Source organism: Monomorium pharaonis, chromosome 6 (genome assembly GCF_013373865.1).
Source record: "Monomorium pharaonis isolate MP-MQ-018 chromosome 6, ASM1337386v2, whole genome shotgun sequence".
NCBI classification, from domain to species: domain Eukaryota; kingdom Metazoa; phylum Arthropoda; class Insecta; order Hymenoptera; family Formicidae; genus Monomorium; species Monomorium pharaonis.
Genome location: NC_050472.1, coordinates 4,379,414 through 4,402,080, shown reverse-complemented (window position 1 = coordinate 4,402,080; position 22,667 = coordinate 4,379,414). Strand labels below are relative to the sequence as shown.

Here is a 22,667-nt window from a genome sequence, read left to right as displayed (position 1 = left end):
ACGGACACAGACCAAATGCACACATTGCACATGCGCACAGACCAAATGCATACACAATGCACACAAGCCTTCGGCCCCCCTCCCGCATCCACCCCGTCCAAGTCGCTAACCTATATGGACTTTACTCTGCTTGCAATGTACATGGATTGCATTTGGTCCGTGCGCACGTGCAGTGTGCGCATGTGCAGTGTGCGCATTTGGTCCGTGTGCATTTGGTCCGTGCGCATTTGGTCTGTGTCCGTTTCGCACTGTGTCCGTTTCGCTCTGTGCGCATTTGGTCTGTGTCCGTTTGTTACTGTGTCCGTTTTGCACTGTGTCCGTTTCGCTCTGTGCGCATTTGGTTTGTGTCCGTTTGTTACTGTGTCCGTTTGTTACTGTGTCCGTTTATTACTATGTCCGTTTGATCTGTGTCCGTTTGTTACTGTGTCCGTTTCACTCAGCTTGCTGTGTCCGTTTATTACTGTGCGCATCTGGGACGCTCCCGCGTTAAAGTATAAAAATTTTTTAAGACAAAACACGTTCTTACTTTTAAAGAAATGCCGAAAAGGGAAAAGGTGAGTATCAAAATCTGACAAATGCTCTTTAAAGTAGAGATGTCAAGCTTTAAAATAAAAAAAAGAACTTTCCAATACGATAAGTTTTCGCGAAGTTACAATTATTTGAAGTTGAGTGAAATTTTGGTAAAAATTTTTGTTGCGTTAATTTTGTTGCTCAGTGTATATATAATGTGCTTTCAATATGCCAATGCACTTTGTCATTATTCTATCTTTTTTACGTTCATTAAACGTAAAACAAGAATAAAATGAGAAGAAAATACGCTAACTTCTTTAGAAATGTGTTCTGAATACGAGTCATACAAAGGTATTATATTTTATTAAATCAATAATTTTTTTAAATTAATTTACATATAATTTTTGTATTCCAATAAATTGGTAAATATATGTAAAGAATTACGTAAAAACGGAAGAGATTGCTATTGAATACATGTTTAACATTATTTAACAATTCCACGTGTCATTTTATTAATCTTTAATCTTTCCTTATTTACGAAACCTTTTTGACGCAATACGTGTCAAGGTTACTGAAAAATATATAAATTCTTTTTGAGAAGAAAATTTTATTAGTAATTTATTAATACATTATATGTCAAATCATCTACATATGATTACACTCAATGACAAAAAAAACTTATAGAAAAAAATTAAACATATATGTTTCCTTATTATTTATTATATGTATTAGACGCCAAAGAAGAATAAAATAATAAGAAAACACGCTAACATCTTTACCCACATAGCACGTAATATTACTGTGATATTATTATAATATTACATGCTATGTGGATAGAAACGCGTTCTGAATACGGTCATAAAGTACAAAGCCATTATTTTATTAAGTCAACAATTATTTTTAATTAATTTATACCTTTGTATTCTATTAATAGTATGTAAAGAATCATGTGAAAACGGAAGAGCAAAGTATAATGGTGCACTGTTAAATATACAACATGTTTAACGTTATTTAACGATTCCACATTGTCATTGTATTAATGTTTAATCTTTCCTTTACGAAACCTCTTTGACGCAATACGTGTCAATGTTAATGAAAAATTTATAAGCTACCAAGTGTATGTAGAAAATTACGTTTCAAATGTAATTTATTAATACATTATATGCCAACTCATCTATATAGTTTTGGTTAAACTTAATCATAAGAAAGACTCAAGAAAAGTCAAACATATATGTTTTTTCTTATTTATTATATATAATTGATATTTAAAACATCGATTTATTCTACCAAAATTTTATTATTTATATTTGAATGCTGAAATGTCTTCGGAAAAAAGTTTTCATTACTCTTGTATAAATGATGTATGACATGTATTACAGTAAAGAATTTTATTATTAATTGTCTGTCAATAAAATAGGTTACTGATTGCGCTTAAGCAAATAAATTGCATACATTGTTTGCAGAAAATATAAAAGTTGTCCTAAAATATGTCTTAATAAATCAATAACTTTTGATAACAAACATAAATATAGTATAGTGCATCAAAAAACTATTATAATTGAAACAATATTATTGAAAATTATTGACTGTGATTTTTTGTCCTTTTTCATATCCCTAAATATTATAATCTTTTATATCTTCTTTGATATCCTCAGGATAAAGTGTGCTGTGTGGGTTTATTCTTACTTCATGGGCGCGACCAAAATAGTTTCGACAACACGCAACAACTGATCCCGCAAAGAAGCCACCACACGGACACCTGTAAATATTATATATAATCGCTGGAAATAATAAACTGTAATTAATTAGAACATTGTATCTGCTGTTTTGAAACCTTTCCGTCCTCCTAGCGAGTTAGTTTGTGCGCGAGAACGAGTCGATCGTTACATATCAATATGCAGATATAATATCAAAATTATGGAAAAAATGTTGCAGGTAAGGGTTATAAGAATCACATCTAGTATTGATGTTTCGTAAATAAAAAACTTATATTTTGCATCACGATATTTTCCTTCGTATAATATGTAGAAAAAAAATAAAAACAGTTTTTTACAAATTATTTGTTATATAAATTAAACCCACGCTTTCGATTGCATTAGAACTCGATTGATTTAATTGTTATTGAGATCTGATAATTTAGAGTGCCTGCAAATCGTTTACTCGTGTATAATACACAATGTGATTTCGCGCTGCGCTTTCACTTGATGCAAGACAATGACATGTATCTTGATATACACATTTGTATATTTATTATATGTTTACTACATTCCATTTAATTAAACATAAAATAATTTATTCTTTGCCTACTTTACATATTAATAATGTACATTGATCAATCGTTTCATCATTTTTTCATAGAATTCATGGCAATAAAATAAGACAAGGTCACATTTGTTAGCTATAACAAAAAAACAATAGTTTTATTTTCTTATCTTAAAATGTTTTAAAATATAATATATTATGACATATGTGAAATGTTTTGTACCGTAGCAAAACGTTGTAAGGACCCCTCAAACATTTTACCAATTTTCATAACAAAAGGTTTGTTGCCTCTTAATAACAAAAATTGTATTAATTTTTGTATATGTAGAGGAGTTGCGTACCACCGGACATCATATCTACATGCGGTAACACAATATCAACACAATATCATTTGAAAAAAAAAAAATTTATAAATTATTCTCAGTTATGTATGTATGTGTGTGTGTGTGTGTGTGTATGTGTGTGTGTATTATATTAATTTTTACATTTGTTATTAAAGTTTATAAAACAGTTATAGTAAACTACGATGTTACTTACGCAGTGATAAATATAAGATTATAATGATCTGTAATTTTTTGTCCCATAAAATTAGAAAAGAACAAGTATAGAAAAAAAGATAATATTATTATAAAATGTATTAGAAGTTCCTCAGTATTAAATCCAGATGATAAGATCTGAAAAGACTAATGTACGAGTATAAATGTTGAAATCAATTAAAAAATCACAATTTAAATTAGATAACTTGTTTAACAATCTATTATACAAAATATAATTAAAAAATTTTTAACTACATTTTTAACTACATATTTTAGAAACAAATAAATTCATATTCATCTTAAGAGGATGCTAAAGCCGTGTGTTTTACCGACATTCTGTATTTATCACTTAATTTCGAATTGAATTTACAGAATTGATAATCCTTTTACACTTTTAAAGTACGTACACAAATAAACCCGGGGACGATTAGGTAAAGACCAAAAATGCAAAAAATTTTTTAAAGTTTATTTGTTCATAAAAATATTTGCTTCAAAATACAAGTTATGTAGCTTATACGTACAAATAAATGGTGTTCCCGGGTTCGGAATAGATTGAGGAATAAGATTATAATCGTCAAATTACGATTACAAGCCGTACAAAAAAGATATTTTAAAAATAGAAGCGCCTAAATGAATAAAATTTTTGATCACATAAATATGTTTTTTTACGGCTTGTAAACGTAATTTGACAAATATAGTCTTATTCCTTCTATTCCAAACTACAAGACACCATTTATTTGTAAGTATAAGCTATATAACTTGTATTTTAAAGCAAATTTTTTCATAAACAGAGATAAATAATGACTCTGCATTATCGACCTCAATCAAGTTTGATGGGCAGTTTAGAGAAGGCCTAGAAAAGACACTTTTTGGGGATTTTTTCTTTAAAGCTACAGTATTATATTTAATTTATGAATATTGGCACTGTGTTACATAACATTTAAAGAAGATTTTTAAAAAATTTGAAGTAAAAATATTAAAATTTAAAGAAGTTAGAGTTAATTATAGAAGCCGGTTAAAAAAAAATACTTTAAAACACGTTTTGCGGTGCCAACTGCTGTGTGAAGCCGGATCATGTGAAACAGATAAATAAACAAGATTTAATTTGTACATGAAATTTTCTAGTCCTTAATCAAATATTTTAGGAAAAAATTAATTTAGGACAAAATGGCAGCTGTCAAAAGTCAAACATCCGATTTTCGTTAAAAAAAATGCCTATTTTTTGTACATAAAATTGAAAATATAAGTAAGAAAAAAAAATTCTATGATCAAGGACTTGCATTTTATGTTAGAAGAGACGTAAAATTTCAGATTGATCGGTTGAATAGTTTTTCAGAAATCTTTGGTACCGTATTTGAAAATGCAGTTCTGAGAAAGACGCGTTTAAAGTTTTAATTACTGTTTACGTATTTCATTTAAAAATCATGTAATCAATTTGAATAAAAGGTGTATTTTTAAACTTACACAGAGTCATCAATTTTAGGCCCATATAGCCATAGAGCTTGTATTAATGAGGGGGGCCATTGTTATATGCCGGAGTCTGCGCGGGGAGAATCGACAGAGACATGAATATATTCTCATAATATTCTGTCTCTTTTCGTTGGACATCCCCACCACTCCGTTTTCTAAAAAGAAAGAAGCGCACATACGACAGTACGACAGGTACGAGCCTACCTACTTGGTGCCTACTTGGGCCTTGGGCTGTTACAATTAGTACAAAAAATACACACGAAAGTAATACTGTACATTCATTGATTGGCATGCATCTTTTAGATTCTAAATTATGTACCACTTAATAAATGTACAGTGTTATCTTTGTAAGCAATTTTTTTTCGTATGAGTTTGAGAATTGGGCCTCAGATTGTATAGTTATGAACCTGTTCCCACACGAAAAAAGACAGAATATATCCACCTCTCTGTCGATTCTCCCCGCACGCATAACTTTTTTAGCACATTTGATCATTAAAGTATTTGTAAAAACGTCATCTTGTGACAGATATTATTGACATTTATTGACCCTTCATCGTTTTCACGAATTTAATGACTTTGATTGATCTATCAATTTGCGAGAATTCAAGATACTCAAGGGATTACATCAACGCACAGTTAACAAAAGATACGGTACATTTCCAAGAAAACCAATATTTAACCAATATTTGCCAATATTCCGCCAATGTATTTTGCTACTAGGGTACAAAATATATTACTACTAAATCTTCATTGCTGAATACCGAACAACGGTCAAAGTTTGTTACTTCAAAGTTTATTAACAATAAAATATTTAAGAAGCAATGTGTTAATAAACAATAATATTGATAGATGTTTTATGATTCCTTCAAACTTTTTGATTACTTTAAAAAAAGTAACATCAGACGCAACAAATCCATATATTCAAGAAAAAAAGTGTCGAAAAAGATATGTTGAAGTTAATAGGTTTATTGTAAGTTTGAATTATATACTGTTTTTATTGTATTACATTGTAATGATAAATTCTTTAATCCATTTAGTATTTAGCTATTTAAATAAACTTTAGCTATTTAAATAAAACAGCATACATTACATTTAATATTTTCTAGTTAATTAAGTTATGAACGTTTTGTTTAATTAAATAATTGGTATTAAGCCTTAAATGCCACACGGGTGCAAATTTGCCCTAACAAAAATTTCATTCTTAAACACGTGTACGTCCTAATGATTTCGACTCACTACGACAAATATGTTATTGAGGATTTCAACTTAATAAGATATTCCAATCGCGTTATACCTTTCGTACAGGTAATATTGAAAGTTGGAATTGGTGCAGATTTGCACCCGTGTGGAAACGACGCTCACAAAGTACGGTCCTAACAAATTTTGAGTATTGTGATTTTTTTATAAATAAGCAAAAAAAGTGTATTCAATAAAAGCAATTACACATAATATATCATTTTTATAAAATATACGCATTATATACGTTATTATACATATAACATATATGTATATAATGTATTACAATAAAATAGCATTATAATGAAATTTTAGAACTTTATTCTAACTTATCAAGAATAAATAAAAAAATTTTTGTAAATGTTTTGTTCCCACATTTTTAACTCTTAAAAAATTACCCTATTTTCAAATACCTTTAAAGAATCTTTAATTTCTTAGGATCAATCGAGGCATTTATAAAAATATAAGTTTAATCTTCAATCTCCCAAAAGGTTCATGCGAATATCGTTGGAATCAAAATAATGATTTTTTTTAAATTCAATTTTTAAAAGTCGTTACGGTTTTGGTCATTTTTTAGTAAAAATATTTTTTTTGGTTTACAAGTTACTCTATTGCATTCGTCAGGAAATTGTATTCCAAAAATATGCACCTTTAAATTAAAATTTAGTTTTACTTCATTAAGATATAGTGTGTCAAAAAATTAAATCCTAATTTGCATCCGTATGGGTACAATATAATATAAATCGGGGTGTGATATTTAAGGATTAAAATTAATATTATAATATAATTTGATTTTTGTCATAACGTTTTCTTAACTTTTAAAAGCCGCACTTTTGTCGGTTTTAAAACACAGTCACTACATAAAGTCAGAATGTATAATTTCACAAATCAAATTGACAAGTAATTTAATAATATTGATGTTCAGAAGCATCTATAAGATCTCCTTACAAAAAACTGTAAATAATCTATCACAAAAAATAATACTTAACCCTTAGTAACCATACTTAAACTCAATATACGTACACACTAATGCGATTTGGGATTTTGCATTTTTAAAGTTGAATAATTCCATAAAATAAAAAATTAAATTTATAGCCTATATGTTTTTTGGGGTAAAATTTTTTTATAAATACAATAAATATACCTGTTAAAGCAAAAAATAATTATTTAACTATAAAAAAGGCCAAAATAAAATAGACATTTTTAAAAATTTAAAAGAAGTTTTAAGCGATACAAATTCGCATTAGGGTCGATTGTTTCAACTTCTTGGTAAATTTACCTATCAGGTAAATATATGTTTGTCTTTATTTATTTAAGAAAAGAAATGAAGATGGACACATGCTTACTTGGTAAGTAAATTTACCAAAAAGTTGGAACAACCGGTCCTTAGTGTGGTTACTTCAGGCCAGGATTCAAATCTGAATCTTTCAACATTCTGTATGGGTATGTTCTCAAATCGACTATCAAGACATATAATATTAGTTTTTACAATAACTGATACGAGTTAGAAACTTTTTCTTTCAAGCAACGTAATATCAAAAACAATTAAAATAGGACTAATAAATAATTCAAAAAACCTAAATACACTGAGAAAAAAAATACTAGATTCAAATAAATATTTCTTGAAATAGTGCTAATAACATTATTTTATAGAAAATCAATAATATTTATTTAAAACAAGTACTAGTTTTCTATAATTTAGAAAATATTACTTGTTTAAAATAAATATTATTTTCTATAAAATATATGTTATTAGCACTATTTGAAGAAATATTTATTTGTATCTAGCAATTTTTTTTCTCAGTGTATAAATTTAAAATTTAGATAATTTGAAAAATAGTCGCCAATAACATTACAAAATTGGAATTAAAAATTTTTTTCTATAAATGTCACAAAAATTTTTTATTTAAGTTGCCAAAATTATTATTTAAAATATAATAAAATATAATAAAAATTATTAAACGAATATAAAACAACATAAAGATATGATATACAATATTTATTAAATGTAAATTTATAAATAGAACTTACTTGGAAAATATTAAGACTCAAAGCAGATATTCCAAATATCATTACAAACATAAATGACATCTCAAAGTTAGATATTATATATTCGGAAAACCTTTAAGATATAAATTAAATAAATTGTTATTACGTATTTAACAGAAATATTGTATTACAGAATGTAAATACTTACATTATTGCCTTTCGATGAATATGTACACCATACAAAAGACTATTATGAATCAATTTTTTGTTTTTAAAATTAATACTTCGAATGTAAATTTCTATTGCTTTCTTGACACGATAACTGCAAATAATTTAGCAATGAATATTAAAAAATGTCGATGTCTCGAAAAGAAGTTGATAGCAACAAAATTGATATAAAAAATAGTACATTATGTAATAAGGATGGAAGGTGGGTCTTTCTGGCATAAATTTTAAAGAAGAACCTGTGTTACACACCATAGTTTTTGTTACGTGTTAATGTTCGCTCTCTAAGGGGATGTTGGAGTCGTCTGTTTTACTGATTAAACGCTCATTATCTTTGGATACGCTTTGCTCTTAATTGATTTCATAGAATTGTAAATCCTTCTCCAGAATTGAAGTAGTATAGACAATAACAAAGGGTAAGTAATTACAATTTCATATAAACAACAAAAAAAAACTTTTGTGCAGTTGTCTCCTGACTTTAATCTGCAGCACTAACAAAGGAATGGACAGAATTGTCCCTCACCAATTTTAATAGACTTGGATATGTTGTAAAACATGAAAAAAAATTAGACCTATATTTCTTCTTTTAGTCGCGTATCTTGACGTTTAGAAGTTAAAACCATCCCTCGAAAATAACGCATTTTTTGTTTTTGGCAAATATCTTTAAAATCTTTATTAATTTAAAAAATGTGCCGATTGCTTAAAACACAGTCCTTACGTGAGCGACCGAGAAGAGCGAGATAGTAAGAGAAACGAGCGAGATAGGAGTAACAGGAAAAGGATTGGATGCAATTCTCGAGCCTTCAGTGTTCGGCGCACAGACTTCTATAATATATTATAGAAGTCTGTGCGTCACGTTTTGTTTTGGCGGGGATTTGAAATCAGGGTCCCAGACAGCACCTAAGACTAAAAGATGACGAAAAGTTGACATTTTTAAGTTATCTTTTCGTCACAGCCAAAAGACGTCAGTAAGACATCTTTTCGACAAGTCGAAAAGGACAACATAAAAAACTGATATCTTTTTGTCATCTATTTTTTGTTACGTTTTCGGCAAACTAATAAAAAATGATAAAAATATATTTTTGACAAATCTAATATAGTTATTATTTTATATTATTATTTTAAATTTATATTTGACAATAAAATCATTTAAAAAACTACAAGAATATTTTCCATCGTGCATGTGCTTACAAAGATAATATAGAATTCACTTATATCGACCGAGTACTTTGTGTCTGACGATCTGAGAAGAAAGCAAGTGTAGCGTGTAGCGAAAATATTAGTTTATATCTATGGTGTAGTCGAGCGGAGTTAAGCCCTGTCTTAGTTGGTCTTAGTGCGTGGTTAATTGAAGTCTTTCGGGCGCGCGAGTGTTTACGGACATATTTAAAACCGAACAAATTTTTATATGTGCTTTTTTGGCAATTGGTAATGGCATAAATTACTCCGGAGTTTGCGTCGCTGTGTGTTTGCTCACTCTACGATGGGAAACATAACCTCCAAATGACAGGTACGTTTTTTTCTGAATACACTAATCCACTTTGTTTACTTTCTTAATATTGGTTCAAGCCTTTTTATCTATTTTTATAATTGATTGTCAATCAAGTCGATCCATGTCCATGATCTTGTTACAGTTTCCTTAATGTACTGGACTATATAAACAATTTATTTCCCATGGAACAGTCACTGTCAAATATCAATGAAGTGGTGAATAATATAGAAAATAAAACACTATTAATAGGATATATGACAATTCTGTGCTCGCTGGACAACAAGTAGTCATCCGAGAAATTTCAGTAAATGATTATGTGTGTCGATTCTGATTTAGTCTAATTTAGTTAAGATATTGCAATATTAATTTATACATGCGATGTTTTATATGCGTCTTTTTAATTTGATTTTTTCCAATAACACATATTTATTTGTTAGGGTGATATGTACGTGTACCGCCCAGATAGCACAACGAATTCGAAAAGAATTCTTTTTGGGCACCTAAATTTTGAAATGAAGTCTTTTTCTAATCCACTTCTGTACCAAAAAGGATTCTTAAGAGTTCAAAAAAAGTTTTTTTGTATGTCACCAATTCTGAGCTCCTTTTGTAATGCATATAAAGTTCATTTTATGTTCTATAAGAATTTGCATTGAATTTAAAATTATTTTTTAACAGTATTCTAATGGAACTTTATCGAGATACTTTTCTGAATTTATTATGATTTCTTTTATAGTACAAAAAGGAATTGCTTTTTCGTGTAAAAAAGGGATAATAAAGGATTTTTCGAAATATAGGAAATGTTAATTTAAAAATATACTACTACAAAAATAGAGATTTTGGTATATTATTATTATAATTGAGAAACTCTCTTATTGTTACTATACATGTATAAATTATGTATAAAATTTTCGCATATTTTATTGTAGTATATTATTGAATTAACATTTCCTGATTTTATATAAAAATAATATACTTTTTTACAATCTTTTTTTACAAATTTTTTATTAAACACATTATATGTTTATTATAATAAAAAAAATATTTATTTAATTATATATCAAATTTATGACAAATAATATATATATAACATATATAATAGCGTAAAGTATTTATATACTATTTAGATAATAATAGTATTTTTGACAAATAACAAAGAGATATATATTTTTATGTTCTTTTTAATAAAATAAAAAAATGTGTTATAAAAATGTTTTGCTTTGTCAAAAAAAAAAGTAAAGAGACACTTATATTTGTTATACCTTTCTGTAGCGTTACGGCTCTTTATAAGAATTTTAATATTGACTAAATTATATAAATTCATAATAAATTTGTATGCGGTATTCTTTTTGAACTAATTTCAAATTAATTGTGTGAATTCATAACGAATTTGAATATTGAATTCTTTTTTAACTCATTTTGACTAAATTATGTTAATTCATAACAAATTTAAATGTGGTACTCTTTTTGAACTCATTTTGAACAGATTACGTAAATTCTTAAAGTATAAAAAAAGGTGAATTCTTTTTGAACTTAAAAGGATCATCTGTGCTATCTGGGCGTTTATCTACCTACCAAAGTTTGAATTGCAAGCCTAATATATGATCAACTGGAACCTGTGGTACCATGGCGATCGAATTAAAGTGATACTAATTGTAAGTGAAGACCGTGAAGCTGTTGGCACTTCACTTTCGATCATTTGCATATGCTAGTGGAAGGAGTAGATAATCTAAAGTATGTATATTAAAAATATTTAGACATTATATTATTTAAACATTGTCTTAAAATTATAAAATCTACTGTGGATTTCTTTGGTCTGGTTTTAGAATATTAACACAAGAAAACAACATGGAAAAATTATTGTACCATTGCAAGGAGTGATGCAAATGATTTTAACAGTTATATGGACATGTCACAAGTGAAGCAATTATCTGATCAAGTAAGGACACACATTGTATTTTTAACTCGTGTCCTACAAACATTTTGTCAGATTGATTTCCCCAAAAATTTCAAAAGTAATTTAGTTACACTACATTTTTTCTAAAACAAAGGTAGTGATTGTGACACAGTGACTTGTGTGTCTGCTCTCTGATTACACGGTTTTGAATCCAAGTCTCGGGCAGAGAGCAGACACACAACTCACTGCGCCACAATTGTTTGTATGGATAAAGCTTTTTTCACATTATATTATAAGAGCTAATAATTAATAGAATTGTTTCTTTGATTAAGTATTTTATCTTTGTTTGAATAAAGGGTTCATCAGATTCAGCATATGTTGGCCTAGCGGATTTCAAACAGGCCTTTTCGAGTCAAAATCCAAAATATTTCAACCAGTTAACGGAGGGATGTTTAGTGTTATCAGAATTGCATCCTAAAGTAAAGTATGTACATCATAGAAATATTTGTAGATTTAGTATAAGCAATATACTAAATTATAATGATTTAAGATATTTATATAATATTTAATTAATGTTTATTATTAATTAATATTTTAATAAATTGTTTAAAATAATATTTACGTAACATTTGTTAAATAAATATTTATATTTATATATTTTATTATATTTTTACCCTTTTATTTAATGGAAAATTTTATTTTAAATGCCGCTTTTTATCACGTCCATAGGACGTCCATAGAACGTCCATCGGACATATTTTATGGATATAGCATGTCCACCAGTTTCATAAACCAATATCCCATGGACGTCCATAGAATGTCCAAAGAACATAAAACGGATGTTCTGTGGATATCCTCAATATCCGTTAAGGACATCTTATGGATGTCGTTAGGATATCCGTGTGCTGTCTGGGTCTTTGGTTCTTATTTATGTTAAATAAATTAATTTTGTTATATTGTGTTAATAATTGTGTTTCTTATATTTTAAGAAATTATGCTTTGCTTAACGCTGCTTTGCGTTGTGGTGGAGTAAAACGCCAGCTTATATTTGCTCCATGAAAAGGATAGGGGCGATAGCGAACAGCTTTTAAACGCTGCTAACAAAAATTTTCATAATTTCTCCTTGGCCCGCGTTTACTACTTACCATAGTAATTTTTATCATAAAGTTTTTTACGTGTATTATAAGTCTATCACAAGGATTAATTTTATTAAAAATATAAATATCTTTATAATCCCTATAAATATAGTTATTTAATTTTTAATTAAGAATATAAAGTTGAAACAAACATTTTATTTGGTTGTCATTTTCATTTTAATCGATAAAATTTTGTAATGTATTTTGAAGAAGCATAAATTTTGTTTCGAGCATATGATAACAGCTTCTTTTAAAATTTATAATGACAGTTTACGGCGTTTAAGACTATCATCAAAAAAATATTTTTTATTAAAAATAATCGTTATTTATTAAAAAAATGAATTTAGTAATCACTTCTTTAAGCATTAGAACTGATATTTTTTGTACACATGTACGTACACACATACTTTTTGTCGTTAGAAAATTTTATTTTCATTAAAAAAAGTAAGGAACTATCATAACTCGAAGGAAAAATTTAGCGTTATGTGTCGCTTGTGTGTAGCCATTGTCGCTTGTTGTAACAACTCCCCCCGCTCGCTTAGCAATCTCAAGGTTCAAGCGCTAGGGAGGGGCGGCCGCCCCGACCGGCAGCTTAGCGCGCTTGCATTTGCCGGTAGGCCGGGCTAATACATAAAATTTTACAAGTCACTAACTTGTTAACTATTGCGAAAATGGAAAAACGGTAAGGACTTTTCTGTTCAGTTTTATGCGCTCTACCTGCTTATAAAAATTCCATAAAAAAATACCAGACACTCTGTATATATGTATATATTATATATATGTATAAGCCTATTATATATATGTATAAGTATATAACTTATATATATGTATAAGCCTTTAGATAGAAAAAAATGTAATTTATTTTCTTAATTTTACTATGTTAATAATTTTGATTATCACATACATATATTTGAATATTTATAGTTTTTTACCTAGCAATTGTAAACATTCCACATACATGTTGACCACATGTAAGGAGCATTGATCCTGTTGTTACAAATGCAGTGAATCCTATGCAAAAAGCTGCATTTATGTGAAATTGCTGTATATAGTAATATCTTTCTTGATCAATAAAGTATTCAGTAAAGATTTGCAGGCGACGTGATCGAGACCCATTTGTAGATAAAATAATATCAATAAAATCTGGCCATAATTGGACGCCAACAAAAATAAGTAAACTGCAAATGAGATCTACTAAACAACATTAGAACAAATAATTACTCATGTAAAGTAATCTTTTTATAATGTAAATTTAAGGGGATGCTGGAGACATCTGTTTTACGGACAGAAATTTCTGACAGTAACCCAATCAGCAAAACAATATTTAAAAAATGTTTTCAATAATATTTAAAAAACATTTTAAAAAAACATTTATAAAAACGTTAAAAATAATGAGATAATTTCCCTTTTTTTAATTAAAAAAACGTTTTTTTAAATGTTTGGACAATATTTTTTTAACATTTCATAAATATTTGTTTTAAAATTTAAGAAAATGTTTTTTTGACATTTGGTAAATGATTTTTTAAATATTTACTAAATATATTTACAACAAAAGCAAAAAATTGATTGCATTATTAAATAATTTTGATAAATTCAACGTAACCTCATCAATCTAATAAATTTCTACGATAATTTTGTAAAGGGGAGAAAACTATAACATGATTCAGCCAAGCCACAGTATCTGTTAGAACATATTTAATTTCTGCGCCTGAAAAACCCGTCACCCATCTAAGTGTCAACCACTCCCGACGTTGCTTGACTTCGAAGATCGTACGCATCCTAGTGCTTCGTGATAATCCATGAATACTTTATGTTAATGCATACATATTTGTTATACATTATTTCAATAGATATTGTCAGAAGGATGAAACATGTATAGTTAACTTATATTTTTATAAATGAATATAAATATAAAGTATTACAATTTTTTACTGATTTTCACATATGCGAAAGAGTATGTGAAAAATATGAAAAGATCTATTTCTGCTCTGTTCGTAAAAAAATAAAAAATAGATGTCATTTCTTATAATTTTTGGGTATTGTTAATATGCCATATTGTTTCAATAAATGCAATGTTGTCTTAATCTCCACTTTCTTTATGTTCCGATGTTTCAATCTGTGCCTCAGAGGTTCTATTTATACGCTTTTGTGACTCTTTCATTACATAGATTCACTTCCTCTTTACACTTGATTTACGCTACATAATTAGTGAAGCTTTGCAACCATAATTTAAATATTTTTTTATATATTATTTTAAACAACTTTTTAAATGCAAAATAATTATTATATAAACATTAAATGAATGTTACGTGAATATTATTTTAAACAATTTATTAAAATATTAATTAATAATAAATAAACATTAATTAAATATTATATAAATATTATATAAATATCCTAAATCATAATTATTGTAACTTAAATATTAAATCAATATTAGATAAATAAATATAAAATATTATTTTAAATAATTTTTTAAAGATAAAATAAATATATAAATATATAAAGATAAAATAAATATATAACATAAACATTAAATAAATGTTATATCAATATTAATTTAAACAATTTATTAAATTGTTAAATTAATATTAAATAAATATAAATTAAACATCATATAAATATTTGTTATTATTATTTCAAATAATTAATCATTGTAACATAATTGTACCTAAATTATTATTTCAAATAATTAATCATTGTAACATAAATACTATGTATTAAATAAACATTAAATAAATATTGCGTAAATAATTTTCTTAAACTATTATTTGTAATAAAAAACTAATTATTTTTAAATATTAAAATAAATGTTAAATAAACATTTTATAAATATTTTTTTCTAAATCGTTATTTAAAATGAATAATTTATATAAACTAAATATTAAATAAATGTTAAATAAACATTATTTGTACAATAAACATTAATAATGTAAAAATAATTAAAAATAAATATTTAAAAAACATAAAAAAAATATTGCTTGCTGATTGGGAATTTTTGTATTGTAATATCTTTTTATTTCTTTTATAGATCTTTGAAAATCTTTCTTAAAAAAGAAAATATATACGCATTACTACCAGTTTACGGAGCAGAGTTTATACCAAAAACGGAAAAAATTGTTGATTTGTTGTCACATCGTAACAAAATGGTTACGTTCAGAAAACACAAGTGATCAGTAAGCGGTCAATGATTATTGGTCCTACTGTTAGATCTCTAAATTTAGACCAATTATATTAGTGAATTACTTAACTGTTGTGCAACGGTTGTGTTTTCTGAACGTAGCCTATGTTTGCTTAATTTAAAAGTTTGTACTTACAAAATTCGTATCCATAGCTTAGTAGACAACAGGAACGAACAGTGTCAACTTTTGAAAATTAGATTTTGATTAATTAAAAGAAATTGCGCTACGAGAATTTAAATTACATACCCGTGAAGACTCAATAAGTAAAACAATATTAAAAAATTGTTTTTCGTTCTCGATATAAAGTTTAATTCACAAATTGATATTAATATGTGTACTTTAATTCTGGAAAAAGATTTCCAGGTCTCTATAAAAGAACACATATAAAATTTTATTAATGATGTGCACGAATAGACTCTACATTATCGACTCCGAGCAGGTTTGAGAGGCAGTCCAGCATTCCCTTAATTTATGTACAATTATAGGATGACACAGGACTGTCATTTCTGACCCCAGTGCAGCGTAAGTACACAAGCAACGCGCCGTGTTGTATGTGGTTGTATACGCTGAATGCACATATTAGACTTGACGCCCTTTTATTCGGAAGCGACAATATTATGAAGTTAATTCTATTTTTCAGGATTTCTATAGTGCATGTAACGTATTCTATATACAAAGCCGAAATGCAGCTAACTTTATATGGCCAGACATTCCGCGTGTATATACGTCTCATCTGAACGATTCGCGTGAATGTTACATCATACAGATTTTGTATGGATATTCTTTTCTTGCAACGTCCTTTAGTAAAAGTCTGCTACATGATATTTGATAAAAGTACATACATTTTATTGTAATAAAAATATAAAAATAAATTCATTTTTTAATAACTTTATTTGTACAATATGAATTTATTAATTATAATTATTAAAATGTATATATATTGAAAAATATTTTGAAACAAAGTGTACAAGATATTTTAATTTTCAGTATTTTTTAATTTGTTGTGCTTTTAATTTTTTTATTTATATATAATATATCTAAATTTAAAAAAATTAAATGTTGCAGTTCAAGAAATTAGAACAAGATGTTTTTATTAAATGTTGTTATTAAAATTTCAGATTTGTTAATATGTTATAGATATAATAAATAAAAAGAATTACTTACTTATAATAAACGTAATTGTATAACGTTTTGAAATGTTTCCATATCTTTCAAAGATGGCAATTTCATTATTGTCCATTAAGTCATCATAAATGAGCTGAAGTTGTTCTATTAAATACCTTAACTATTTGTTTAAAAAAATTTATTTTAATTTTTATTATTTTTTTTAAATAAAAAATAATAAAAATAATTTCTAAAGGTTGTAAAATTATGTCATGTGAATATTTATTAAAATAGATGTAATTAACTTACTTTGTCACTGTTAATGTAAAACGAATTGTATGTAACAGCTAAAGTAATGATACCAAATGACAAAGAACATAACTTTATAACATAATCTGTTGTACATTCTGAGGTCACAAGTATTATAAACTGTAATTAAAAACTTTGTTAAAAATATTAGTAGCATTATGCATTACATGTCTTCATTATTTACCACTTTAAACATAAACCTGATCATACATTATGTTAATGTTTTATTTATTAAAACCGAGTTTTTGAAACAATTCCTACTGTTAAAATTTTTGGATAATAATAAATTATTCTATTTTTAATAATATTTTACTAATAACTATTTTAATAACATTTTAATAATATTATACAACAATAAATTGTACTTATTTAGAAATAGTGCTTTATTTATTTAACAATCAATCTATGTCTATTAATATTATTTAAAAAATAACATCCCACTCAGTAAGATATCATTAATATAATGATATTTTATAACACGTAACGTTTTCAAATATGTAGTTTTTACTATTGTATACAATGTTATTATAAAAAAATATTTCAGTAAAACGTTAAAAATAATGTTTGAGAAAACATATTGAAAACGTTTTATGAGGCTAAATGTAAAAAAATAAAAATTTGTTAATGTGAGCAGGCTCAGAATTATTTTTTTGTGTATAAGTACTAAGATTTATAACAAGTATTTGATTATTTTTCATTTATAGGACATAAATTTAATAAAACAGTTTTACTTTAAGTATTTATTTTATATATTTTACTTAAAGTACAATTGTTTTACTAAATTAATGTTTTATAAATTAAAAATAATCAAATATTAGTTGTAAATCTCAGTACTTATACACAAACAGATAATTCTGAGCATTCTTACATTAACAAATTTTTATTTTTTTACTTTGAGGCTTTATAAAACGTTTTCAATATATAATTCTTTTAAATATTATTTTTAATGTTTTACTAAAATATTTTTTACTGCACATGGTATTTTAATTTTCAAATTGATAAAAAAGTCCTTGAGTATTAAAATAATCTCTACATTATGTAATATAAATGTAGTCAGAAAATCGACATACCTGAAATATAATGGTAGTTACAATAATACTATAGCAACAAAATAAGTAAAATCGAGCAAATTTCGATTGTTGGTAAGGCCATAGACCAACCATCAGCAAAGAAGAACGATGAAGACTGAAATATTTATGTACGATATTGGTCATCTTTCTACTAACGTTAAATACGTTTAAAAAAGATAAAAGAAACTGAAGTTCGCTTAAGCCCTCTCTTAAGTATTAAAGAAATATTAATATCTTTATTTTTTACATTTTCTCTTTTTGTAAAAAATGTTGAGGTACTATAAATTGTGCTATAATATAAGTGCTATAATATAAGTGCTATAATTTATTTTCTACAATTTAGTCTAATCGTGCAGTTATAAGATAATACAAAATATTTCCATGTGCAATTGAAACACTCGCAATTTAATACTATAGCATGTATACGATAGTCGTCGATTACATCGAGCCAACGCCAAGAGAACATCAGATGTTTCTTTCTCATATGAAATATTGAGAAAGAATTTGAAATAAAAGTTACGCATATATTAATGTATATTGTTACGCGCGCCGTCCGTTACACTCCTCGACCGTGAGTTAACTGTCCGATCATGAATATTGATCGGCGGCAGCAACCAACTGCAAAGCAGCTATAACTGCATCGCGCAACCCTACTCGCAGATGCTCACGCGAGTAGGGTTGCGCGAGCGGTGGGAGTATCTGCTGTCTTTTTTCGTTACAAACTGTCACTAGAGAAGGAAAGAGATAGCAGATCTCCTACCGTTCGCGCAGCTCAGCTGGCGTGGCCATTTGAACTGACATCGCTGCTGCCAAGCAACGAAAATAAACTAGTTCAAAAGAGATCGCGCGTTTATTCAGACGTGTCACGACATTAATCTGTACTTGTTCTGAATAAAGTTCTTTGGTTTGTTCAGAAAAGTGAAAGTATGTTTTCTTTCCGTCCGTGGACACGCAAAAAACATTTTAATCGGTCGTTCGGGATTCTATGATCGGATCTTCTACAGAACACGTGAACACGTGGTCCTTACCACAAGGACCACGTGTTCGCGTATTTTGTAGAAGATCCGATCGTAGAATCCCGTGGTCTAGCGTGAAAATATGTGAAAAAGTGAAGAATGGAAAAAGCGACTTCCACGACGCCTGCGACGGAGGAAACGTCAACGTCAGGGAAGAGATGACACGGCGCTCCGATTAATTGTAAGAGAATGCGAGCTGAGACACCTGAATCTACATCGAAGGTGATAGTTTTACGTGCTGTCCTCGAGGAAATGCGACTTCTTCGGAAAGAACAGGCGCGTCGGGAGGCGGAGTTCTCGCCACTGGATTTCGCCGATGCAATGAGAAGCTGCTGCGTCTCCAAGAGAGTTTTTAATACACGAAAAAAAAAATTTTGATAATATGTTAATTCTCGACACATAACTCTTAAAATGGGATTATAGAGAGTTAAACGGATATAATTTAGTTGCATGAAGAAATTTTATGTTGTTTCACCAACAACAATATATTCTATGAATTTTAAATCGCCCAACGGTCTGCATCGAATCTTAGTAATGAATATAACTTATCTATTAAATTTAATTTTTTAGCTGTATTTTAAACTGCGCGCCGACGGGTTTCGTCGGACTTAAAACACAGTTACTAAACTAAATTTTCGATGCTTGGGAGCATTTTAAAATCTCCCCTTTTGCCTTGGTGGTTGAATTGGCTAGGACGCTCGTACGGAATGATCGACGAGAGTTCGGGTTCGAACCCCGGCTGAGGTATTATTTTTCGCAATAAATTAATAGTTTTTTGGTGAAAGTAGGAAAAGGGAGATTTTAAGATGCTCTTGAGCATCGAAAATTTAGCTTGGTTGTGTTTCAAGTCTAATGAAACCTGTCGATGCGCAGTTTAAAATAAAGCTAAGAAATTTAACTTAATAGAAAAATTATATTCATTACACTAAGATCTGATGCAGACCATTGGGCGATTTAAAATTCATTGATATGTTTAGCATATATCAGTCGGTGAGAATTAATGTACTAATTTTGAAAAATATATTCTCATTATTGAATAACAATTTTCTTAAATCAGATAAAAAAATAAATAAAAAATAACAGTATTTTTAAAGAAACAATTATTACTTTTTAAAAATCAAATCAAGTTATTCTTATTTGACAATATGTTATTCTTAGAAAAAGCTGTTCATATAATTAAATTGAATTATTAAGAGTATTTATTTACAACAATTCTTTTTTCTTGTTTTAAAAATTAAAGTATTAATTGATTAATCAATTTAAGATTAATAATGTTTTACTAATTCTATCAAAAACTGTAAAAAATTGTATTTATTTATAAAAAATTATTTAACTGTACAATGAGAAAAAAATGTTGTTAACTTGACTAAATTTTTTAATTAAATTAAATTTTTTTAGTGTTGAAAATTTGAATATAAAAATTTCAATTCAAGAGTAATTTTTTTCTGTGTCGACAAACGAAGCTCAGACCCCGATTCGCGCGTACGACGAAGCCGTTCTTATGCAACTCGGGGGCGTGGGTGCGAGCGCATGCAAACGCTTTTGCGTGAGCGGATATTTAAATAAAAAACCATGTAATTTCAGAATAGATACGGGGTCGGATGTGTCGGTTTTGAACGCCAGAATTCTCTTAACCGTCTATACACTTATTTTTACTAACACAGTCTGTATTGACCTTCTTTTGTCTTGTCCATTTTTTAAATATTAAATACATGCAAAAAAATATGAAAAAATTTCGATAGTTATTTTAGTCATTTATTAAAGGGGAGTCAAGCTGCGTCTATCACCAGTCTTGTTGGTACAAAAGTGAAAAATTTTGCTTGTTTCCTTTTGGGGTCAGTATACAGACGTAAGGTTAAACAACAGTGTATTAAATCTGCAATTTAAAATATCCTACTGAAGAAATGGGATCGATAATTTTACGTGTTTATGTCTCACAATCAGTTTCTCTGGGCAAATTTTATGTTGTTTTGCCTATCTATGTCGCGAATATTGGCGACAATTGCATACTCGGAGAAAACGAGAATTTTAGATGAATTATTTGAGAGTACTCTTGATTTGACGAAGAGCGAAATAGAGGAGCGCGGACTAATTTGTTCTCGAAAAAAGACTGCCCTCGGCTTTCCGGCTCTCTCGCGGATTTTTTAGGAGAGTTCTCGCAACCAAAAAATTTTTTTAAAACAAGTTTTATTTAATTTTTTGGATGAATTTGGTGATGCCTTTTCTCAGAATATTATTGGTGGAAATTGTAATGTTTATGTCATAATATAAGATTGTGTAATTTTTGTCTTATAAGCAGGTACCTCGCCGAATTCTCCTTATACACATACAGTCGGAAGTGAATAAAAAGTTATTGAGGAGTCGAATAACCTATGGATTTCCCCGACGGTTTTGATTAAAAAGAAGGACGAAACAATAAGATTTTGTATGGATTATTGGAAGTGAATTCTGTTACAATAAAAGACTCCTAATCACTTCGAAGGATTAATTCATAATATTTTGTATTGTTTTAGCGGGGAATTGGTGATTTTGCAACTCTCGATTTGAAAAGTGAATATTAACAGGTAAGCTTTAGAACCTAAGAATTAAGAAAAAACTGCATTTTCCATTAGAAATAGTTATGTCTTTTGTTTTTTGCAACGCTCCACAGTGGGGAAAAAAAAGCTCATTTTTTAGACAAAAATTTACAGACAGTGTAATTCTCAACTGATTTTAAGGTTATTTGACTTGTTTTACTTGTTAAGGTGTGCTCTTTGACATAGTGCTGCGGCATTATCGATACAAAGTTGAAATACAAAATGGCGGATAAAAATAGAGCGTCAAAAGTATTAAAATGCTGTCTAATAATGCCTTTTCGCCTATGATATCAAACATATTTACTTCAAAATGGGTACATATATGTTTTTTGGTCCGCGGCACATGAATTTGAGGTCAAACTAAACATTCAAAGATTACAATTTATTATAACATTTATTGTAAGGTTCAAAAATACTAAATCTTTACAAGAATCATGGATGTACAAAAGAGCAAAATTATGCACTTAATGTATTATTATTTATCTGCCATTGTAAGGGTTCTTCTTTATTAATAAAAATTTTTTTTGTTTTAACGTAACGAATAACTTTTAGAAAGTAACTTTTCCATCCCTCGTTATATAATGTATTATTAAAATGCACAACGATACACACTACCTATTTACATTTTTATTAATTTTAAGGAAAATAAAAAGAGGTAAA

At 28.0% G+C, this 22,667-nt stretch overlaps 2 long non-coding RNA genes across 10 annotated transcripts; one reads left to right on the top strand and one right to left on the bottom strand.

Annotated features, from left to right (window-relative positions):
• Window positions 1-474: 474 nt before the first annotated feature.
• Window positions 475-14,176, bottom strand: LOC105832733. The gene is made up of 6 exons (XR_004963658.1): window positions 13,683-14,176; window positions 8,212-8,325; window positions 8,046-8,136; window positions 3,310-3,455; window positions 2,996-3,128; window positions 475-2,908 (listed from the first exon to the last, which is right to left on the bottom strand). It is a non-coding gene; the product is annotated as an odorant receptor 49b (long non-coding RNA).
• Window positions 9,465-22,662, top strand: LOC105835296. Of its 9 annotated transcripts, none has more exons than XR_004963666.1 (7): window positions 9,466-9,738; window positions 9,863-10,024; window positions 11,258-11,451; window positions 11,544-11,656; window positions 11,971-12,098; window positions 21,731-21,856; window positions 21,945-22,549. It is a non-coding gene; the product is annotated as an uncharacterized LOC105835296 (long non-coding RNA). The 9 variants fall into 9 exon arrangements; XR_004963662.1 differs by lacking the exons at window positions 21,731-21,856; window positions 21,945-22,549 and adding exons at window positions 16,347-16,454; window positions 16,573-16,821 and having other exon boundaries at window positions 9,467-9,738; XR_004963663.1 differs by lacking the exons at window positions 21,731-21,856; window positions 21,945-22,549 and adding exons at window positions 16,372-16,454; window positions 16,573-16,821 and having other exon boundaries at window positions 9,468-9,738.
• The last annotated feature ends 5 nt before the right edge of the window (window positions 22,663-22,667 follow it).